Source organism: Crocuta crocuta, unplaced genomic scaffold (genome assembly GCF_008692635.1).
Source record: "Crocuta crocuta isolate KB4526 unplaced genomic scaffold, BGI_CrCroc_1.0 scaffold205, whole genome shotgun sequence".
In the NCBI taxonomy this organism is placed as follows: Eukaryota; Metazoa; Chordata; class Mammalia; order Carnivora; family Hyaenidae; genus Crocuta; species Crocuta crocuta.
Genome location: NW_027530644.1, coordinates 4730373 through 4752193, shown reverse-complemented (window position 1 = coordinate 4752193; position 21821 = coordinate 4730373). Strand labels below are relative to the sequence as shown.

Below are 21821 nucleotides of genomic sequence, written 5' to 3'. Positions count from 1 at the left end.
TTCTGATCCTTGTTCCTCTATATGTAATATTTCCCTTTTCTCTAGATGCTTTTAAGGTTTTCTCTTTATCATTGATTTTAAGCAATTTTTTTATGCTGTGCCTTGGTGTAGTTTTCTTCATGTTTCCTGTGCTGGGATTTATTGAGCTTCTTGGATTTGAGGGCTTATAGTTTTCATCAAATCTGAAAAAGATACTGTCCATTATTTCTTACTTACAGGAATTCAAAAAATATCCAGCCAATAACATTATAATTGTCACAGTGTCTGGCATCCAATTAAAATCTACCAGTCATACAGAGAAGTAGGCAGCATTTTCTATAAAATGAGAAAACACCAATCAATAGAAATGAATTCTGAAATAATATAGATGATAGAATTAACTAGTCAAGGACATGACAGTTATAAATATATCACATGTGTTCTAAAAGGTAATAAAAGACTGAAAAATTTAAGGTAAGATGTGAAAGATATTAATAAGACCCAAATTGAATTTCTGTTATGAAAAGTACAATTCTCTTAAAAATATACAGGGTGTTGTTAATAGTATATTAGAGACAGGGGCGCCTGGGTGGCTATTGGTCAAGCCTCCAACATTAGCTCAGGTCATGCCCCAGATTTATGAAGTTTGCTACTCTTGCCTGTAGGAACATGAACTACTCCCTTCCTTGTGTAAGTTTTGAGGAAAGCTTCTAGGAAAACTTTCAGGTGGCTCTTTTCCCAGGCTTGGGTAATTTCCCCACAAGCCTGTGTTGATTCATCAGGATAAAGCTGATGACTCCAGGGGGCCCCCTGCAGGTGTTCAACATTAGCATGCTGTATTCATAGCTCTTTCTTTTCTTATACTCTGTTCTGTGAACTCTAGCTGTATTTGACTCCCTAGACTCCCAGATTCACCATTTCACAGTATTGAGACTGCTGAATTCTACCTGAGTTCTTGCACATACGCTATACCTTGGAAACCCTCTGCAAGCTGTGATGTGGGAAATGAAACCAATGGCCTCACTTTTTGTTTTCCCACTCTTAGAGAACATTATAGTTTTGCTAGATGCACAAAAACAGGAAACTGTCATTTTGTTACATCATGCCCTGTTTTTCAATTTTTTAGAATCAGGGATAGCTCCTGTCTTGTTACTCCATCTTGGACGAGAGGCTAAGTCTTTATGTTAGTCCATATAATGTTCATTATATGTTGATATTGAATAGGAAAATAACTGCACTGTGTTTTAAAATGGAATTCATGCTTGGATTTATTATGCTAGTTTTTAAAAATTGAAGCTAACAAGCAGTATTCTGTGGCAATTATTTAAGTAAACTTTGTACCTGCATCATAACCGTGAAGAAACAAAACTGTTTAGGCTTTAGAAACCTTTCATTTCAAAGCAGAAAAATATACTGCCAGGGTACAATTTTTTGTGACTATAATGGAGTTAAGAATAGTTTAATATAACTTAAGTAGTTTTCCCAATGAAAAGGATGGTTATTAGTTTGTGAATTATTCATTCTTTAGTTCTTCTTGGTCCTGACATGGGAAACTTATTATAGAGAACCAGATACTCCAGAAAGTGCTCTACTATTTCTAAACAAACCAGCTGGGATGAGGGATGATAAAAACTGAAGGGTGAGGGTACATGAGAGAAAAATTCCTCACTTTGCATAAGCAATTGCCTACCTGAGGATTCAAACACAGTCCTTAAGCTTATACGAGTTTTATGATTGTGGCTTAAGGAACAGCCTTGAAAAGCCTGAACTGATGTTTTTAAATGAAATTCTATTTATAAATTCTAGTCAAAGCTGTAGTTATAATTACACTGTTTTCAGTGAATATAATATGAATCCTACACAGAACCTTTTGAATTTTTATATATTAGTGTCTTGATCACAATGAAACGTCTTTCATTGGTGTTTAGAAAAACAAATTTCAATATTAACATTTCATTAGTTTGAAATGTGTATTTTCCAGAGCTTATCACGTACATATTAACTTACCAAATCTACCTCAGATTTATACAGACATAATTCCAGTGAGATAGGGAAATGTTACTCCTGTATATCTCTATTCTCTCTCATGCCTTTTCCTGCTATTATTGTTTTATATATATATATATTACATATATATGTTATAAATTTATCAATATATTGTTATGATTCTTACTTTATATAATTTTATGAGAAAAGACACAGTAAAGGATAAACAGAGGAACAAAAATTGACTTGAGACATATAGAAAACAAAAAGTAAAATGGCAGATATCAATCTAATCATATCAATAGTAAATGTGAATTAATTGAATTATGAAAAAAAGGAAATGTGTACTTTTGTGTGTTTTGTTAAAGTAACTAGATTAGGCCCAAGATGGAGTTGCTCAAGCTAAGTCTCATTTCAGCAAACCAAAATTTAACTTTCTATGTTCAGCCCTTCCAAAATATGAAGGTTTAGGTGACCCAATCAGTGTTAATCCAGCTCCAAGACTTCCCTTTGCTCCATATAAGAAAAGTCATCTTGCAAATACCCAGTAGAATTTCCTTTATCCTGTTCAAGTTGGTCTTTGAAAATTTCTTGCCTTGTACAACTCTTCAAAGCTCCTTTCTATCGACTAGATCTGATACTACTTGATACATGAATCATTGACTACAAGCCTACTAGATCAGTAAATTTTCTGTGGAAAATTTTCTTTTAACAGTATGTACATTAAACCTTTCAGTTCAAATGAATCAGGAAACATTTTTTTATGAAATATAGTTGTTGATAGGAAAAGATAGGATTCAGTAGGCAGAAAGAAGAAGATTAAGACCTGAGGTTCCTGGGTGGGCAAAACGCATTGCTTTGGAACAACGCTGGGAGCCCCTGACCACAGCAAACCCCCTCAAGTGTAAGGCTCTTCTTAAGAATGTAATAGACACCACCCACCCCTCAGGTTTCCCTCAGGAATTTGACAAAAGATCTAACTAAAAATAAGTAGGGTATGACCCCCAAGGAATGATATGGCCATAGACCACCCCTTATACAATGGAAATGAGCCAATCGGGAATGGATAACACAGCACCTATAGCTATCAAGCCAATAAGGGTAGGACCTGAGAAGGAACAAGGGGGATGGAAAGGAAGGCTAACCTGAATGTTATAAAACAAGGACCTTTGCCTATAGTCACAGGCATTCATTCATTCGAATGTCTCCTCTCTGTAAAGAGAACTTTCATACTATTCTTACTTTCTGATCTCATCCTCTAATAAACTGTTAGAGTTCATTTTGAACTGCTGTTCATTTTGTGTCCACCTCTTCATTCTTTGAAGTAGTGAGACAATGAACCCCGGGTATTGAGGTAAAAAATCCTACAATAGAGTCTCAATAACTTGCATTCCTACTTAGAAAGCCATACTTTCCTAGATTTTGCTTCCCTTTTAATTTTAAAACTTGAACTTTCCCTTTTAATGTTTTGTGAAGCTTTAGAAAAGAGGTGTAGTAGACATTTTGGATTTTTTCCTGGCAGCCACTTTCTTCTTCGCGTTCTTAATAACAACAGGGCAATGAACATAGTGATTGTTGAGTGCCTCAGTTGAGGTTTAGGGCTGCCAGAGTCTCTAGAGACTTGCTTTCACACATGGAAAGTTCTCTATTCTCCATATCAATGCTTCTTACTCCTCAGCACGCATTAGAATCACAATCATCTGAAAAGCTAGTTAAATAAGACACAAATTACTAGGCTTTTATCCTAGCTTGGGAGAACCCAATGTATTACATTTCTAATAAACTATAAGCTATTCATATTGGTGGATCACATTTTGAGAGCTGCTACTCTGATCACCTCTGATCAGCTCATAACTCTGTCAGCACTTTGGAGCTATCTGAGAGCTTATAAATACAGGAAGTGCCCACTTTGCATGATAGTACAGGATTGTGGAAATCACCATGCAACTTGACAGAAATTAACAATCATTAGAAAAATTACACTTGCTCCCTTATCATTAAACACTTTTGACACAATATGAAAAAGCCTGCTTACTGTCTCTTTTGTGTAGGGTAAAATTTTTAAAGTAAAACTTACGGAATCTAGTCAATCTAGTCAGGATCACCCGACAGAAGAACAAGCCGCACTTGGAGATCTTGGAAGGCAGAAGGTTTATTTTACACCGGTGGGCTCAGAGAAGATCACTCTCCAGAGGTCTGAGCCCAGAGCATAAGCAGAGGCGACAATTTATAGTCTGTTTGTGCAAGCAGGGTGGAAATGAAAACCCGGAATGGGAATCTTCAGGCAGGGACTGGAATTCCCTAGCAGTCCTGTCAGCCATTTTATAACAGATTATTCCCTATCAAAACTAATATTTATTTATGACTCTGTAATTTAAAATGTTACAGATATTGAGAGTAATGTTTTCTTTTTTGTAGAAAATTTATGGAATATAATCTGAACAGTGCTTGCCTTCTTGTATAGCATGATACGAAGTGTGCATTTTCTATATGCTTTGGCAAATTTTTGTACGCTATTCTGAGTTTAGATCCACTTCCAACATTGTATACTTTGGCCTTTCCATGTTGTGAAATATCTCCAAGAGTTTCTTTAATGTGAATTTTTTTGTCAATGTCATTTCCTCAGTGACATCTTCATTCCTTTTTTCACAACCAGTCTCTTCATTTATGTTGGTAGATTTGCCTTTACTGAGTTCCTCTGGCTTCATATCTAGAGTCTATCGAACAGCATTAGGGTCAAAATTCCCATGGTTGGTTATTTTTTTTTTCACAATTCTTCTACATTTGATTTGCACTTCACTTCCACTATTATCACTTCTTCTTCCTTTGCTGCCCTTTTGTCTTTTGGCCAATTCGCTTTTTGGATTATCCATTTTTGTAATACATCATATGGGTTTATTACTGAGGAACACTCTTTGCGAACCGAATAACAGATACGCAGTGACCAAGGCTTTAAAAAAAGAAAAGTTATTGGTCACTGAGTCTAAAGATTTTTTGTTATTTACAGAGACTTGTGGACTGAAGAAGTAGCAGTCAACTACTAGAAATTAATATGACATCACAACTAAAATTTCAACCATGTTATTGGGAGTTGGTGTTATTTAACTACACTGTGAAATCTGCATACAAAGCTAAGACTGCCTGCAGCAGTGCTGCCTGATCCTTATCTCAGACCAATAAAACTAGAATCTCTTGAGATGAGGCCCAGGCCATGATATTATTTTTAAGTCTCCCCCAGGTGATACTTCAATGCAACCAGGTTTGAAAACATTGCTCTAGAACAGTGCTTCTCAAAATTTAGTGTTTATAAAAATCATGTGAAGAGATTGGTAAGACAGATTTGGGGGCCCCATCCTGGAAATTCATATTCAGAGATTTGACTCATTGACAAATTACTTGTTCTAATCATCTGACATATTTCTTAGAATTTAAACTTTTCACAATCCCCTACGTGATGTTGATGATGCTGGTCCATGGCCCACACTTGGAGTAGTTACGTGAATGTAAAGCCTGGATCAGTGGCACCAACTTTTGTTACAAGGTGGAAAGCTACAAAAAGAACGTATTTGGCACAGAAAGGAAAAACGAGGCAGGAAGTTATTGTAGCTCAAGATGGAAATCTTGTGAGTTAGTAAACCTCAGGATCAAACCACACCTAAGTTCCTTTCTTGGACTTTTCAATGATATAAACCCACAAATATTCATGAATTTAAAGCAATTTTCTGGTAGAGCTTAATATTTAAAACATCGAATTCAATCTCATGAAAAGTTTGATTCACTATTGTGTAAAATCTCCTTTTATTTGACTAATTCTGCTATATTTCATTACATTTTAGAAATAGGTAAAGTGTAAAAGACCTTCACGTTAGATGCAAGTAGGAACTGAGAATACCTCATTCAGGTTTTCAGTATGATCAAGCCCACTCAAGTCAGGCTTTCCTGTCTTTAAAGGTGATTTTTGGTATTAGAAATGATAATATAATCCACAAATTTGTTCAGTAATACCACTTCATTGGTTGATTTTGAATGATGGGTTGTTGGTTTTGTTTTTTGTTTTTGTCTATGAAGTTGATATAAGCACTTTCATTTATGAAAAATTATGATGAATATTTTAGTCTAATTTATTATAATCAGCTAGCAGTCCACTTAAAATGTTGACTAGAAATATCAATTATTTGCCGTTTTCATTTCATCTAATTGTGTACATCCAATAAATTTAATGAAAGCTTTCCATTTAATAAATCTTATAATTAAACACATCTCTTACACTGATATTTTTGACTGATGGTATTTTTTCCATTGCCTAGTGTATTAGTTTGGTGGGGCTACCATAACAGTTTAACAGACTAGGCATGGTTTAAATTACAAAAATTTATTTTCTCACAATTCTTGATTCTAGAAGGCTGAGATCAGTGTTGGCCAGGTTGGTTTCTTCTGAGGTCTTTCATCTTGGCTTGTAGATTGTTGTCTTTTCCATCTTGTTTGTGCATGGCCTTCCCTCTCCTATATCTGTGTCCTAATCTCTTCCTTTTTTAAGGACACATTATACTGGATTAGGGCCCCCCCTTATGACCTTGTTTTAACTTAATTCCTTTTTTTTAAGACTTTACTCCAAGGAAAATTATATTCAAAGGTACTAGGGGTTAGAACATCAATACAGGAATTATGTTGGGGCTGGACACAATTCATCACATAACCATCAGGTAATTTTAATCTCCTAATCTATCATTGTAGGTTCTATTTTATAATTCCTTCCTTCCCTCCCTTGTCTTCAGTTTCTATGCTTCCTTCTTAATAAGTGGACATGGATGTTGGGTCTGATAATTTAATGCCCAGTGATGATGGCTGTGCTGTGCACACTACAGGGACATTTACTTCTTCACAAATGACACTGTGCTTGGTGAGTCCCAGGAAAGGTTAAAAATGTATCAAAGCACAGAATCAACCTCCAAAAGCCATTTTCTTTTTTTCTAAGAGGAATGACAAATTACCTGTTCATAAAATAAAGGTAAATTTATACCAAGCCTTGCTACAAAGTTTCCAAAGGTGACATGGGAATGTATGCTTTGACCTTGGCTGAATGTGAAACTTGTGAGTAATATAGCAAGGTGTGCCTGTGGTGGACATAAAATGACTTATTTCTGTTCTTGGCAAACAAGCATTTCCAGTGCTGGGCGCTTTATTCCACCTTAAAATAAAATTGTTAAAAATATAGCTGTATTATACCACTAAATGATTACTTGGACAGTGTTTGCCAGATGATTCCATTAAAAGCTTATAGTTAATTAATGACTGTCAGTTAATGAATGATCTGCAAGGTAATGCGTATTAGATTAACTTATTGTTCATAGATATATTGAAATCCATCATAGAAATGCCACTGACAGTTATTCTCCCCTCATGAAAAATTACAATTAAGACAATAGCAAGAGCTTGTCATTTACTTATTTTTATTGAAAATTAATGGGGAAACTTTTGATTTACACATTTTGCATTTTAAACAAATATGTTAGACATTTAAACATTTCACTTGAAAAACTTGTTTTTTCTAATCTATTTCTTATATGTTTTTTCTTTTTCCTTTTTTTATCACAAAAATTCATATTTCTTTCTTAAAGTGACATTTTAAACAGTGCCTGTTTCCTTCGGCAACAACAATAAAATATTTTGTTTGGTATTTTCTTTGATAATAAAAAGCAAATCATATATTTGAAAAGATAGTATTTCAAAACCATATGTAACTTTTTGTAAAGGACACTATTGGTTCCAGAAGTGGGTGTTTTTCAGATGTTTCACATAACAGAACTCTTATATATAACTCCAAAATGTAAAATAATAAAAAGGCATTTGCTCTTGTTGAAGCAGGCTTCTCCAAGGTCCTCTTGACTCCAAAGAAACTCAAGAGACCTTGGGTATCTGATAACATGAATTTTAGGCAATTAGTTAAAAAGTGGCACATTGTTCTAGACGGTCTGTTTTCCTAACATTTCTTGCAATCCTTGCTTTATGGAAAGTCTAACCTCTTGCTACCATTCTTACATAATAAGATTATGGGAAATATTTAATTCATACAAAATGCAAGTGACACATGATGTGAGGCTGCAAAGTAGATGGTCGAGAAAGAATTATTGAGGTGCTTTCAGTGCAAAAAGGTGCTTTTATTGAAGCACGGGGTCGGGACCCTTGGGCAGGAAGAGCTGCACTGGTGTGTGAGGAGTGACTGATGGTATACATTTAGTTAGTGGGGATTAGGGATAGTGTAAATCTCTAAGGAATCTGTGCATGTTAAAACAAGGTCTCCAGGACCTTGCAGGGGCTAGTTGCTGTTAAGATAAGGTTATTTACTACTGTCTAGTAAAACATTAGTCATGAGCCCCTTCAGATATATATCAGTGGGCTGCATGTTTGAAAGATGATTGTTAACATATATCTTGTGGGAGGTGTTTACAGTTATCAGAGGAAAGTAACACTAACAAGAGCAAAGCTATAGTGGTAAAACATTAAAGGAAATCCTTGAGGGAGCTATGAGAGTGTTATAGTCTGTATACCCCAGGAATCTTGCCTGGAGACTATCAGCCTCAGCAAAATCTCACCTTTGTTTCTTTTTCTCCCATCAATATATATGACAAATAAATATTACATTATGGGGCACCTGGGTGGCTCAGTCAGTTAAGCATCCAACTTAAGCTCAGGTCATGATCTTCTGGTTTCCTGAGTTCCAGCCCCACATCAGGCTCACTGCTGTCGGCTTGTCAACGCAGAGCGCACTTCAGATTCTCTGTCCCCCTCTCTCTGCCCTTCCCGTGCTTGCTCTCCCCCCAAAATAAATACATTTTAAAAAGATGACATTATTATACTTAATGGTCTCGCCAAATCTTGATATTATTAGATGAAAATTCACAGGTGCACAGAAGAAAACCAAAAACTGAAAACCAAAACAAAATCAAAGCTGGGGTAGGGACAGAACTTGNAGATCTTCTACTGGACAAAAATGAAGGAGAAAATAAGACAAGTTGTAATTTATTCTTTTAAACAGATATTTCCCTTAAAACAGTATTAACTTTAAATTTACCAGATAATATAGCAGCTTTGTCTTTTGTTAAAATCTCCTCATTTGATGCTTTGAGTTGTATTCAAATAAATAATGATTCATTTCTAATAAGTCTTATTCAGTTATGACAGAATCTTTTAAGAAAATACAGGCAGCAGCGACTCTGGTGAACAGAAAGGATATCCTACTCTTCTGTACAATGATTCTTAGATTAAGTGATTTTTCACATAGTTTAAGCCTGTAAATAGTGTAGTCTGTTGCCAGCTGAGCTGATGTAAGAGATTACACTGTTCAAATGGAAAAATCTATTTAGAGGCCGTAACTAGGAATACATCTAATCTTATAGAGCATTTATTTATGAATACACTGAGAGCCAGTGTTTGAAGACCTTTGTGCGAGGGGGATAAAACATTATGGAACTCAATTCTATCAACTTAGAAGTTAATCATTAAATAACAGTAGTTGCATAGTTAGGAAAAAAATTAATAATGAGACCCAAAGAGCACAAGTGACTCATTTAAGGTTAAATGGCCAGTTCATAGCAAAGCCAGGGTGGAAATTTTTCTTCACATACTATACCAGGGCTCCTTCTGTATATGAAGATTTAAAAATTTAATTAACGTAAATACTCAAAAATGGTAAATGTGACAAATCTTCTACTTATTAAACAATTATTAAAAACCTGCATACAAAGTTGTTATTGTTATCTAGGTTGTAATGTTGAGGAATCTGAGTCTTGGTGACATTAAGTTGCTCAAGGTTACCCAGGTGGAAAGCGACTGAGCAAGGATTTGGACTGTATGAATTCAAACTCTATATTCTCTTTGCAATGCAGTATTATTTTAAATCTCTAAGATAAAAGAATATTGGGGCGCCTGGGTGGCTTAGTCGGTTAAACGTCCGACTTTCGCTTAGGTCATGATCTCGCGGTTCGTGGGTTCGAGCCCCGCGTCGGGCTCTGTGCTGACTGCCAGCTCAGAGCCTGGAGCCTGTTTCAGTCTGTGACTCCCTCTCTCTCTGACCCTCCCCTGCTCATGCTGTCTCTCTCTCTCTCTCTCCTAGAAATAAATAAAACATAAAAAAAAAATTAAGATAAAAGAATATTGACTGAGTTTACATTCTAAACAGATTGTTAGACAATGATGATAAGCTGGATTTATTCAAGGTCTAATAGTACAATGTGTTCAGGGAAGTCAGCCTGTGGTTAGGATCCAGGTACCTGTGTTAGATCGCAAGATGCACAACTGGTTTAGATGAACTTTTGGTTCTGTGTTTCTCTACCAATAAAATATTGGATTGGGGGAAAAGATTGAGTTCAAAATCAGTGGCTGGCAATTACTATGTATAGTCCCCACTAAAAGCTGCAGACAGTTCAGATTAACTCTACTTTTTGGGTCAAATATCTGATTGCCCCCTAGAATAGTGAAACTGTGTCTGCTATGTATTATGAACTTCATATCTTGATATGTTCATTAAAATTATGATGACACGTTAAACAGATTAGACCATACTGTTCCCAGTTATCACCTAGAGATGATACAGTGGTACTAACCAGAGGCTGATAGATGAGGGAGACTAGTAGACTCCAAGTGAGAAGACCTGAGTCTTAGTTTCTGAGTTCACCATTCAGTAGTCATGAGACATTGGGTTAATCCATTCTTTTTCTTTCAATTTTAGTATGTGTGTAAAATAGGGACAATAATTTTGTCTGCCTTGCAACATTGCAAAAATAAATAAAACAATGTATTTTATAACATACTTTTAAATGGAAGGAATATTATTAATCAGTATATTTTACTGATGGACCTACAGTCCACTATAAATTAATTTAGACATTTGAAGCAGGCGTTTACCAAATTGTACCTCATATAGTAACTATAGCTTTCAGAGAACAAGGTAATAACTTGCTATTAGGAAAATATGACATTTAAAATTTTTTTAATGTTTATTTTTGAGAGAGAGATAGAGAGAGAAAGAGAGAGTGAGAGCACACACTGGTGAGGGGCAGAGAGAGACAGAGACACAGAATGCAAAGTAGGCTCCAGGCTCTGAGCTGTCAACACAGAGCCTGAAAGGGCTCTTGAACTCACAAACTGTGAGATCATGACCTGAGCCAAAGTCAGATGCTTAACCGACTGAGGCACCCAGGTGCCCCAGGAAAATATAACATTTTAATGTGTCTCAGGAGAATAAAGAGAATGATCATCATTTTGGAATAATTTGAGGAGAAGAGAAAACTCAGGGCCAAATCCTTCCAATACAATTGGTTCTTGATAAATTATAATGAAACGGTAAATAATTAATTTAGAGAAGAGAAAGTAGGGAAGCGAATTATCAAACTTGTAGTAAGGCAAATGTGATATAGTGGATTAAAAAATAAATTTAGAGTATTTTTCTAAGTAGGCTTCATGCCCAGCACAGAGAGAGCCCAACGCAGGACTGGAATTCATGCCCTTGAGTTCAAGACCTGAGCTGGGAGGTCAAGAGTCAGCTGCTCAAATAACTGAGTCACCCAGGCGCCCCCTAAAGTATGTTTATTAATGTGTTCTATCAAACTTTTAAAGAATCTAAAAATATGCCTATTAACTTACCTGAAGACTACAAATTCTTTCCATTTGCACCCCAGAGGACTTAAAATATACTGATTTGCTAAACCTGACATTGGTCTCACTTAGAATCATTATGGAAAGATCTAAATCATGCTGGAGAGAGGCTGTAAGTTGGAAACTTGGATAAAATGAATAAAAATTCTCTTTCCCTATACCTCTGCAGTTTGGTGCATTTTAAAGTGGACACTTGGGGGCAAAAGACATTAAAAACATTGAGGCTGGAAATTAAATATGGTCTGATAGCTGCAATCTTATACTGTTAAAATGATGAAAAAGAAAACTGACACATCATTGCATACAACTCAGTTATTGCATTCCTGCAATGGTTGTGCAGAAACCATTAAACCTTTCTATTTAATATGCAATTTAAAGAACATATTTTAGCCTCTTCCTCAAATCCCACGATTTTTCAGATATCATGCTTCACCTCCTTATCACTTGGAGTGCTCTATTTGTCAAACTAGTGTTATTTTTACATTTTCTGAGTGTTAGATTCAGTCCTCATATTCATGTTAAGACTTTTAAAAATTTTATTTACAATTTTTTCTTTTAGATAGAATTTGATTTTTTAAATGTTTATTTGTTTTTGAGAGAGAGAGACAGATCATAAGTGGGGGAGGGGCAGNTAATGAGATGTGAGAACATGACCCGAGCCAAAGTTGGACGCTCAACTGACTGAGCCGCCCAGGAGCCCCTAGATAGAATTTGAAATGGACTATTTCAGTAGTCAACTGCTATGGAAAGTCTGGTTTAATTGCTTTTTACATCAGGGGCATACATAACATGTGGAAGCTTGTTAAAACGCAGATTTATATCCCCTATTCCCAAAGATACATTCCATAGTTGGAGCTCCTGAATCTATCTATCATTCATCTATTTATAGATCTCTATATATTTTGAACTAGCACAGTCATTCTGATGCAGGTGATCTCTCAATACATTGAGAAACCATGAACTTGATACATGTGAACGCAGGTGAGAGGAATTCAAGATTCGGTATTCTGAGGAATTTAAAAACCTGTCTCAAGGGAAAGAGGAAAGGATTAATATTAATTGAGCAGGAGTTAAGTCATTGTGCTAAGAGCTTTACACATGATGTCTCAATTAATCTTACCCAAACCTTCTTAGGAGTGGACATTATCCTAACAGTTTTAGTATCATGAATTGTTAAGTAGTGGAGCTGGAAATTAAATGTATTTTTTAGCATCAATGCCTACCAAGATTCTGCTTTTTACTATAATCCATTAAAAACTCTCATACTGGGGTGCCAGGGTGGCTTAGTTGGTTGCATGTCTGACTTCGGGTCAAGTCATGACCTCACAGCTTGTGGCTTTGAGCCCAGGGTCAGGCTCTGCTGACAGCTCAGAGCTTCCGATTCTGTGTCTCCCTCTCTCTCTGCCTCTCCCCTGCCCATACTCTGTCTCTCCTCTCTCTCAAAAATAAATAAACATTAAAAGAATAAAAAAGAAAACTTTCATACTTAAAAACAATCACAGGGGCTACTGAGTAGCTTAGTTGGTTAAGCATCTGACTTTGACTTATGTCATGATCTCAACAGTTCATGAGTTCGAGCGCCACATGGGGCTGTATGTTGTCAGCACAGAGGCTGCTTCTGATCCTCTGTCCCTCACTCCCTCTCTCTCTCTCTCACTGATTCTCTCTCTCTCTCTGTCTGTCTCTCCTTTGCCCTCTCAAAAAAAAAAATGGGTACTTGGCTTACCCATCTTCCTAAATTCAGAGTGAAAAGTAAATCTCATAAATGAAATAAAACTTCTAAGAGAAAACAGTACTTTAATATAATCTGACAGGCTTAATTTTTCAGACAATTAAGAATACAGAAAACTAGCGACAGATGATTTTACTAATGTTACTAAGCATTCCAAAGAAGTCAATGTTTTATGTTTTAAGAACAATCAGTGATTATACATAAAATTTGCTTCTGTGAACCAGGGTATTAATTACATGAGATTATTACATAGTTCAAAGGGATACATTTTGGGAGAACAGTGTTTGATGGCATATTTGTTCTTGAGTCAAATAAATATACAAAGAGAAATTAATGTCTTTTTCAACCAGTTGTTTTTAATATTTATGTTGTATTTAATATACTGTCCTCTGAGGACTCATGTGATCTAGCTCCCATTCAGTCATGGATTAGTCAGGATCCTGGAGACTACTCCAGACATTTTAACTAGGAAGAAGCCCAATGCAGGATATTAGAGGCTTAATACGAGAAATACAATTGAAAGCAATCTGTAGCAGAGAAGTAAGAGATTCTCTAGAGGACATTTAGATCATTTGGTAGCAGCAGGAAGGGGTCTACCAGTGATCTCAGACACCCGCAATGAAAACAGGCAGAATTCCATGTTCATTCACAGCTGTTTTTAGAGACTAATCAATTCTCCTCTTCTGCTTTCCAAATCCAGCACGAACAATTCCCAGTGCCATCCTCTAATCAGAAACCGGCTGGAAAGAAGATCTTTGAGGATGGGGATTATACTGAGTGCAAACACATTATATCTGAAGCATTGAATAAGTGATAGTCATTCACATGTTTTTGTGAAAATGTTCAGTAGTGATCAATTCACAAACTTTCAAAGGAAGCTTTCCCTTTTTCTTTTTTGATAGCTCCAGTTACATTTACCTTAGTTTGAACAAAATCGCACTTGAAAAAAGAACATTTACCTTAGTTTGAACAAAATCGCACTTATCTTTAACTTGCATCTTTTCTCTTGATCTGCTGTCTGGCTTGGACCATGCTAAGCCTTCTCTCTTATTTAAACTAAAATGCTAAAAGTGTGGTTATTTTATAATTCTCCCACATAAAGTGGATTTAAACTGCAGTGCATTTCAATATTTTGAATGCCCATTACAGAATGCTCTTTAGTATTTTTAATGGTGACATTAATGTGCTGATGTGGCCTGACCCACGTAGCTTACAAAGGAAATTGTAGCTCTATTAATTTAACCTAATATTGCAGTGATTAGCCTTGCAAATACATAAAAACCTAGGATTTTGTCCTTACTCATAATTTCAAATGTTAATTTAAATCTAAGTGTAAGATGTTTTCTAAATCTCTATTACATTTTATCTTGATCATTTTTGACCATTGTTCTAATCGGCCAAGATATTCTTGAATGCAAGTTTTTTATTAAAGACTAACTTTGAATGAGGGAATTGCATAAAAAATACATTTTTATGAGTCAAGACATATTCACTCACATATATTTTGTATTCTTCTTTGTTATGGTCTGAATGTATTCTCCCAACTTCCTATGTTGAAACTAACCCCCAAGGCCATGGTGTTAGGAAGTGGAGCCTTTGGAAAGGGTTGATTAGATCATGAAGATGGAGCCCTTATGAAAGAGGTCAGTAACCTTACTAAACAGGCCCCAGAGATATGCCTTGACCCTTCTGCCATGTGAGGGTACCAGGAGAAGTTGGCAGTCTGCAACCTTGAAGAAGGGCCTCACTAGAAACAGATCAAAGACTCTGGAACTATGAGTGATAAATTGCTTTTGTTTATAAGCCACCTAGTCTATGGCATTTTGGTAAAGCAGCCTGAACGGCCCAAGACATTCTTAGAAACCCATCCTCTTGGGAAAATTCTCCCAGTTAGGTCTTTCCTTATTCTTTTCCTGTTTCCCATTTCTTTTATTTATCTCTCTTACTGCCTCCACTCATTCTGAATCTTGATTATTTATTTATTTATTTAGAGAGACAGAGAGCAAGAGTGTGAATGCATAAGTTGAGGAGAAGGGCAGAGTGGGGCAGAGGGAGAACCTCAAGCAGGATCCATGGCCAGCATCCCACCTGACACGGGGTACCTGAGCTGAGATCAGGAGTCGTACGCTCAACCAACTGAGCCACCCAGGTGCTCCTGAATCTTGATTTTTTTTAAACACTTGAGCTCCAAGCCCCTCACTGACATGATTAAGAAGTAGCATGGAGATGACAAAGATGCTGAGGGTTATTTCCTACTTATAAGTAAGGAGGGTTAGGTTAAATTCTGTAAAAATAAGTTCCATCTTTTTAAATAATAAGGCATAAAGAGTTAAAAAATAAAGAAGAAATATGCCTAGCTTATTTCCCTCACTATATAATAAAAATATGTTTCCCTTATCCTTAGGAACTGAAAATCCCCAGATTATAATTGAAATGAACCAAGGGAGAAAAACACAATTTTCTGAAAGATGACAATTTACTATGTAACGGTGCCGTTTTCTTATCCTACTTAATTGCAAGAAAAATATCCCTTTTTCTTATCCAATGATTAAAATACCTTTTATATCACTGAGACCAAAGAACACTTACTTTTTATGGAACATTTTATTATTGTGATAATCATTGAAAGGTCAAATTTATACATTAGATTTTGTTGGTGGGGAGAACATGGAGAGAAGTCAATTGAAAAGATTTTTCCTGTGTGTTACAGTATTGCATTTCTAAGCGCAAATGATATTTTCAACAAAAGCATATAATAAAGCAAACATCTCATGTGCTAAACAACTTACAGGGTTTAGACTTTGGTTTGGTTATTGGAGCTGGTAGGTGAGGAAGAGTTGAATGATATAGAACTACCAAAGATGGAGTTAATATTGGTGTGAAGAGCTCTCTCTAGCCTCTCAGGTAAGTGCTTTTAGCTTTAACCACAGTCCCTACTGAGTAAAATGACATAAAACAAAACAAACAAAAAAAAAAAAAACAGGGTCTACAGTTACAGCTTTCTTATTTGTAAAAGTTCTTAATAAGAACAAATACAACATACACAGATATTTTGGTTCTCTGGATAGCTGTACCTGATAAGTTATTAAAATAAGACAAAATTAATCTTTTTTCACAGTTACCAGTTGAGTGAATATCTTACATGCATTATTTCATTGTAGCCCTTACTTGATTCTAAGAGAAGATATTATCAATCAGCTTTTACAGATAGATAAACTGGGACTCAGATCAGTTAACTAACAAGATTTCTTAAACTTATGGAACTAATAATTATCAGGGTCCCAATTTTAAAACTGAATCTATCTGTAACAAAGTCCCCTGCTCTTTTCCTTAAAAATGCAATGCTTCAGGAAAGGAATAACTGACTTTTATTATATTATATTCTGACCATCACAGAAAGGTAAATAGTAGTCAAATTAACACAGCACTTTCTTCCTGGAAACTTCTTGCATCCAAGAATAGTCAAAAAGGACATAAAAATAGTCAAAACACCATTGTTATTTTTAAAACCTACAATTGTCAAGAGAAAGGCTTCTAACGTACTTGCTGAGTCACTGGAGAAGGAGTAGAGAGAGGATAATGTTCATGGAGACAGACGTGTTCTATGAGTTTGATAGGAGAAAGCTAAGAGAAAAGGAATTTAATACTGAATTTAATGTGTTAAGCACTGTGTTAGTGATTTTCGCAGATTTTATGTTAGTGTTTCTCTCTCTAAAATCCAGAAAGGACAACTCAGGATTTGAAAAATTATGTAACTTCCCAACTAGCCAGGCAGCCAGTGATGGGGGCAGGATTTAAAGCGACCATTCTAATATCAGAGCTAGGGTTCATTTCTTCTTGGTTAGTATGTATGCAATATTTTAGTTCAAATTCTGATTATTTGAGATTAAATGAGATTGTTAAACTGATATTTATCTATTGAGTGCTTACTACATGCCAGGCCATGATTAGGGCTTTACTTGAATTAGCACTAATCCTCACAGTCATTTCTTAATTGTTTCCTTATTATCCCATTTTACAGATGCAGGAACTCAGACTCAGGGAAATAAATGATGTGAGAAGTGGAAGAGTCCTTGTTCAAATCCAAATCTATCTCCAAATTAATGCTGGTAAATATGAAACAACAGTGCATTATTGATTTTCCTGGAGTAGGGTTTAAGAAAACAAAATAATTAGGAATCAATGAAACATTGGGATTTTAATGCAAACATTTAAATATTTAATGAAATTAAATGGTGAGGTATGTTATTATATTATTAGTTTTTTAAAAAATGACTTGAATTATTATATATCTTATTGCAACTATGTAAAAAATAAACATTTGTGGATAGTACTAGAAGATAAAAATAAACATGAATTATTTGATAGAATGGTGGTATTATACATTAATTTTGTCCAAATTTTACTCATTGTTATGGTAATATTACTTTTTTAGCTTTTTAGGATAACAGTGGAAAACAAAGACTGATATCTAAAATTGCCATGAAATTTAAAGTAAAAAATACAAAACTGTAAAATTATTTTTACTGCAAAGAAAATTAAATTTTATTTATTTATTTTAAATGTTCAGATTATTCATTTTTGAGGGAGAGAGTGTGAGTGGGGAGAGAGGCAGAGAGAGGGATATAGAGGATCTGAAGCAGACTCTGTGATGACAGCAGAAATTCTGATGCAGGGCTCAAACTCACAAACTGTGAGATCATGAACTGAGCCAAAATTGAATGTTTAACTAACTGACATTCATGTGCCTCAAGAAAATTAAATTTTATACCTAAATATGTGATCTTAAAAAATACTCCTTGTAATTTACACTAATTCCTTTTTCTCCAATTTGTATGTCTCTGTGTCCTAAGGCCTTTGCATAAACTTAATTTTACACCATTTTCTTTTAAGATCTGTCTTATATATACAAGTTGAGAGTATATATAAGATGAAAACGAAGCAGTTCAAGTCTACTCAATCACAACCCTTTTCATTAGAATCTACTCTTTTTAGTTCAGAATCTGCATCTAAAATTTTAAAGTTGAATCTCTGAAACTGACAGACATTTACCCAATATTTTCGTTTCTCTGATTCTTACGGATCTACTGATTAGAACTTGTTTTCTTATGGCTTCAGTAATAAATTTATGGGCAGATTTATGCTTTCAGTTATGGCAGATTGAGAAATTCTCTTGCTAAGAAAAATGAGAAAAATTAAGGACTATTTACTTGAAATCATGAAAAATCAATAAGACAATGAAGAATGAGAAAGCTAAGATCTGGAAGAAGAGAGATACAGCCAATATTTGGGGCTGCTTTTGCCTCAAGAGTTTCTATATATTTCAGGTGAAGTAATTGAGTGGTTGGGAAACTGAAAGGGCCTTTGACATGTTATGAAGCTGGAGGAACAAAAATTTCAGTCTAGGTACTCCAAGAGAGGGCACGTTCAATCTCCCATATTTGGTTAAGATAAGTAAGGGTGCAATTAAAATAGATCACTTTTGTACACAGGTTAGAACCCAGCTTTAAATCATTTTAAGCCCTAACACTGGATGACGATGCTTCCAGAATGCTCCCAGTCTACCAAAGGTAAATGTAAATTCTCTTCTCAGGCTTGTATCATCATCATCCTCTGAAGCCTCATATTATTTCTACAATTTCAGATTTACAATACTTAATACTCACTCAAAAATAACAGGCATACAAATATTAAGACAATAAGGACAAAAATAAAGAAAAAGCAATGCAATGGACAATAGAAGCATAACCCATGGAGCTCTTGATAAAACATTTATGAGACACAGACTTTAAAATAACCATGGTTAATATGTTGAAAAAGATAACAGATGAGCTTGGAGATTTTAGCAGAGAATTGAAAGCTATAAAAACCCAATTCAAGTTCTAGAACTGAAAAAAAGTACAATATTTAAAATTGAGAAATCAATGGCTGGGCTTAACAGCAGATTGGACACAGATGAAGAGAGAATTAATTGAGATATGACTTTGCAACAGAATCAGTGGATGTCAGAGAACCGGGATCTTAAAATGCTAAAATTAGTCCTAAACTTAAGGAATTTTCATTTAAGATTAAAGATAAAGACAATTTTTGAACAGCAACAACCAAAATTCTGGATTTATCACTCTCAATAAAATAAAGGAAATAAAAGATAGATTCCTGATGAAAAGAAACAAATTCCAAATGGAAGTCCAATGAAGCAGAAGGGAATAAAAAAAGTAAAATTATAATTATCTGAAAAGATATAAATAAATATTAACTGCACAAAAGAGCAATAATAGTCATTTCTAGGGTTTAATGTATACATAAAATGAAAAACATGATAACAATAACCCAAAAGACAGGAAGTGGACCAAAGAAGTTAAATTGTTCTTACACCTTGCCTTGTCTGATAGCTCCATCCATACGCATCTCTTTGCCATATTTATTTTTTTTTCATAGCATTATCAGCACCTACCCATGTGTGTTGGTTACTCATATTTACTCTCTCTGTAGCACTTCTTGAATGAAAGCTCCATGAGAGTGATTTATTTTATTCCTGATGACACCTGACATCAACAAGCCAGAATAGTGGTTACCCCATAAATATTTGTTGAATCACTTAATAAGAAATATAATGATAAATTATTTGCAAATTTTTAAAAATAATGAAGTGTTACAGAAACAATTGCTTATATGTAGGAAGTACTGTTAAAAATAATAAACCCTAAAGGGGTCATTTGGATAAGACATGTCTACCTTGCTCTGTATTTTAGCTTTGACTTATCAAAATCAGCTAGGCTGGCAATGTTACATACAGACATAATCTAAGTCAACATGGCATTTTAATAATAGGCAAAGTCTGAAAAATGATGGTAGTACTGGATCATAGTGTCATGGCAAATATGATTAATGATTACCTTTATAAATGTTAATGTGCTTTATGCTGTAGAATATCAGGGCTATCACATCACTTCCCATATATACGTTCACAAATTAATCTGAGGAGTAGATTATTGTCTTATTTTTATGTGTGAAAATACTTTATTTATATTTTTAAATAATGATGCAGTCTTATTGAATATATTTGGAAATTTTCTCTTCACAACTACTTAGAAATGTAATTTAAAAAGTATATTGAATTCAGATGTTTGATAATATTAAGTTTTCCATGCCAACTTTTTATTTTTCAATTAACAAATCTATGTCAGTAGGAATAAATCTTTTTGGAAGACAGAGTAAATAAATCACATTTCTAAGTGAATCATTTGGAAGAAGTAAAAACAGCTTAAAAATGCAGCCATTTGAGAAAATGTCTTGTATCAGTCAAGGTCCTTGAAGGAGAATAATGACATATTTAAGTGAGTTAATTCTAGAGAATTTAATGTGGGGTCAGTTTATAGAGCCATAGATAGCATTTGGAACATGAATAAAGGTTGGTGTGTGGTCAAAGCCATCACAGCAGGGAGTTGTGTCTGTTTCTAGGTTAAAGAAGCAAGGAAGACCGCAGTTATGGAGATGGCTGTAGTTCCAGAAGAGAATCACCCAAAGGAGATAAGGCCTTCCATAAGGGCACCCACCCCCACAGGCAGCGAGTGGGGGCAATCAGTGTCCCACCTCACTCTCCCCCTTTAGATCTACTCTCTGGGCCTCACAGTGTCCGGACACACCTCAGAAGCCAGAGGGCAAAGGAGTCTGGGAGATCCAATATATAAAATTCAATTTCCTAGAAGCTATGGAAGGTGGAGAAGACCAAAGAGTTCTTCTTGAGGGCAAAGGTCCAGTGTTTGGCATATACCCTCAAATAACTCAGAGACATAAAAGTGAAATGAAACATGAAGTTGTAAACATTGCATTGTGTTTTCCACTGGTGCTTCATGATTCTGATGTTATTCTGCGTAATTACATGAGAGGACACCATAACATAAACAAATTTATCATGCAAAGAAAACTATTTCAGAGAAAACACATTATGAAAGCTTGAAGTCAAAGTTTCATATTTTTCCCATAACCATTTAAAAACCCTGTAAATAAACCTTAGTAATGCAACAGCTAATCACTTAAATTGCGATTTGTGAAGAGTTAATGGATGCTAAAGCAAAGAACAGAATATATCAAATGAAAATGGAATCATTTCACAAAAACATTGTTACAAAGATTTGCTTTTTAACAAATGATAACTTTTAATTATTCTAGATTAAGCAATTCTTTGAAAATATTTCAAACCAGAAATTCATTCATTCATTTAAGCATTTAATTAGCATCTTCTACATTCTAGGGACTACATGAAAATTTTAAGCTACAAGTCAGTTGGAAATAGGCATTTGTCAGACATAAACACTCACCTTCTTGAACTCACATAAAAACCAGATATCTAAAATAAGTGCTTGTAGTCTTTCAGATTAGAAACATATTACATAGTGCTAGAATTTATTAAATATTAATATTTGGAGTGATGTCCAGATAGGTCCCATGAATCTATCAGAAAATACCA

The 21821-nt window shown here is 34.9% G+C and overlaps 1 long non-coding RNA gene across 4 annotated transcripts in view; it reads left to right on the top strand.

Annotated features, from left to right (window-relative positions):
- Window positions 1–21821, top strand: part of LOC144235546 (uncharacterized) — a 244502-nt gene that overhangs the window by 154513 nt on the left and 68168 nt on the right. For 2 of the 4 annotated variants that reach the window (XR_013336246.1, XR_013336245.1), the window contains one exon: window positions 17373–17460. The exons of the other annotated variants lie outside the window; for them this stretch is intronic. This is a non-coding gene — a long non-coding RNA (uncharacterized LOC144235546). The remainder of the gene's footprint in view (window positions 1–17372; window positions 17461–21821) is intronic. 4 annotated transcript variants of the gene reach the window in all.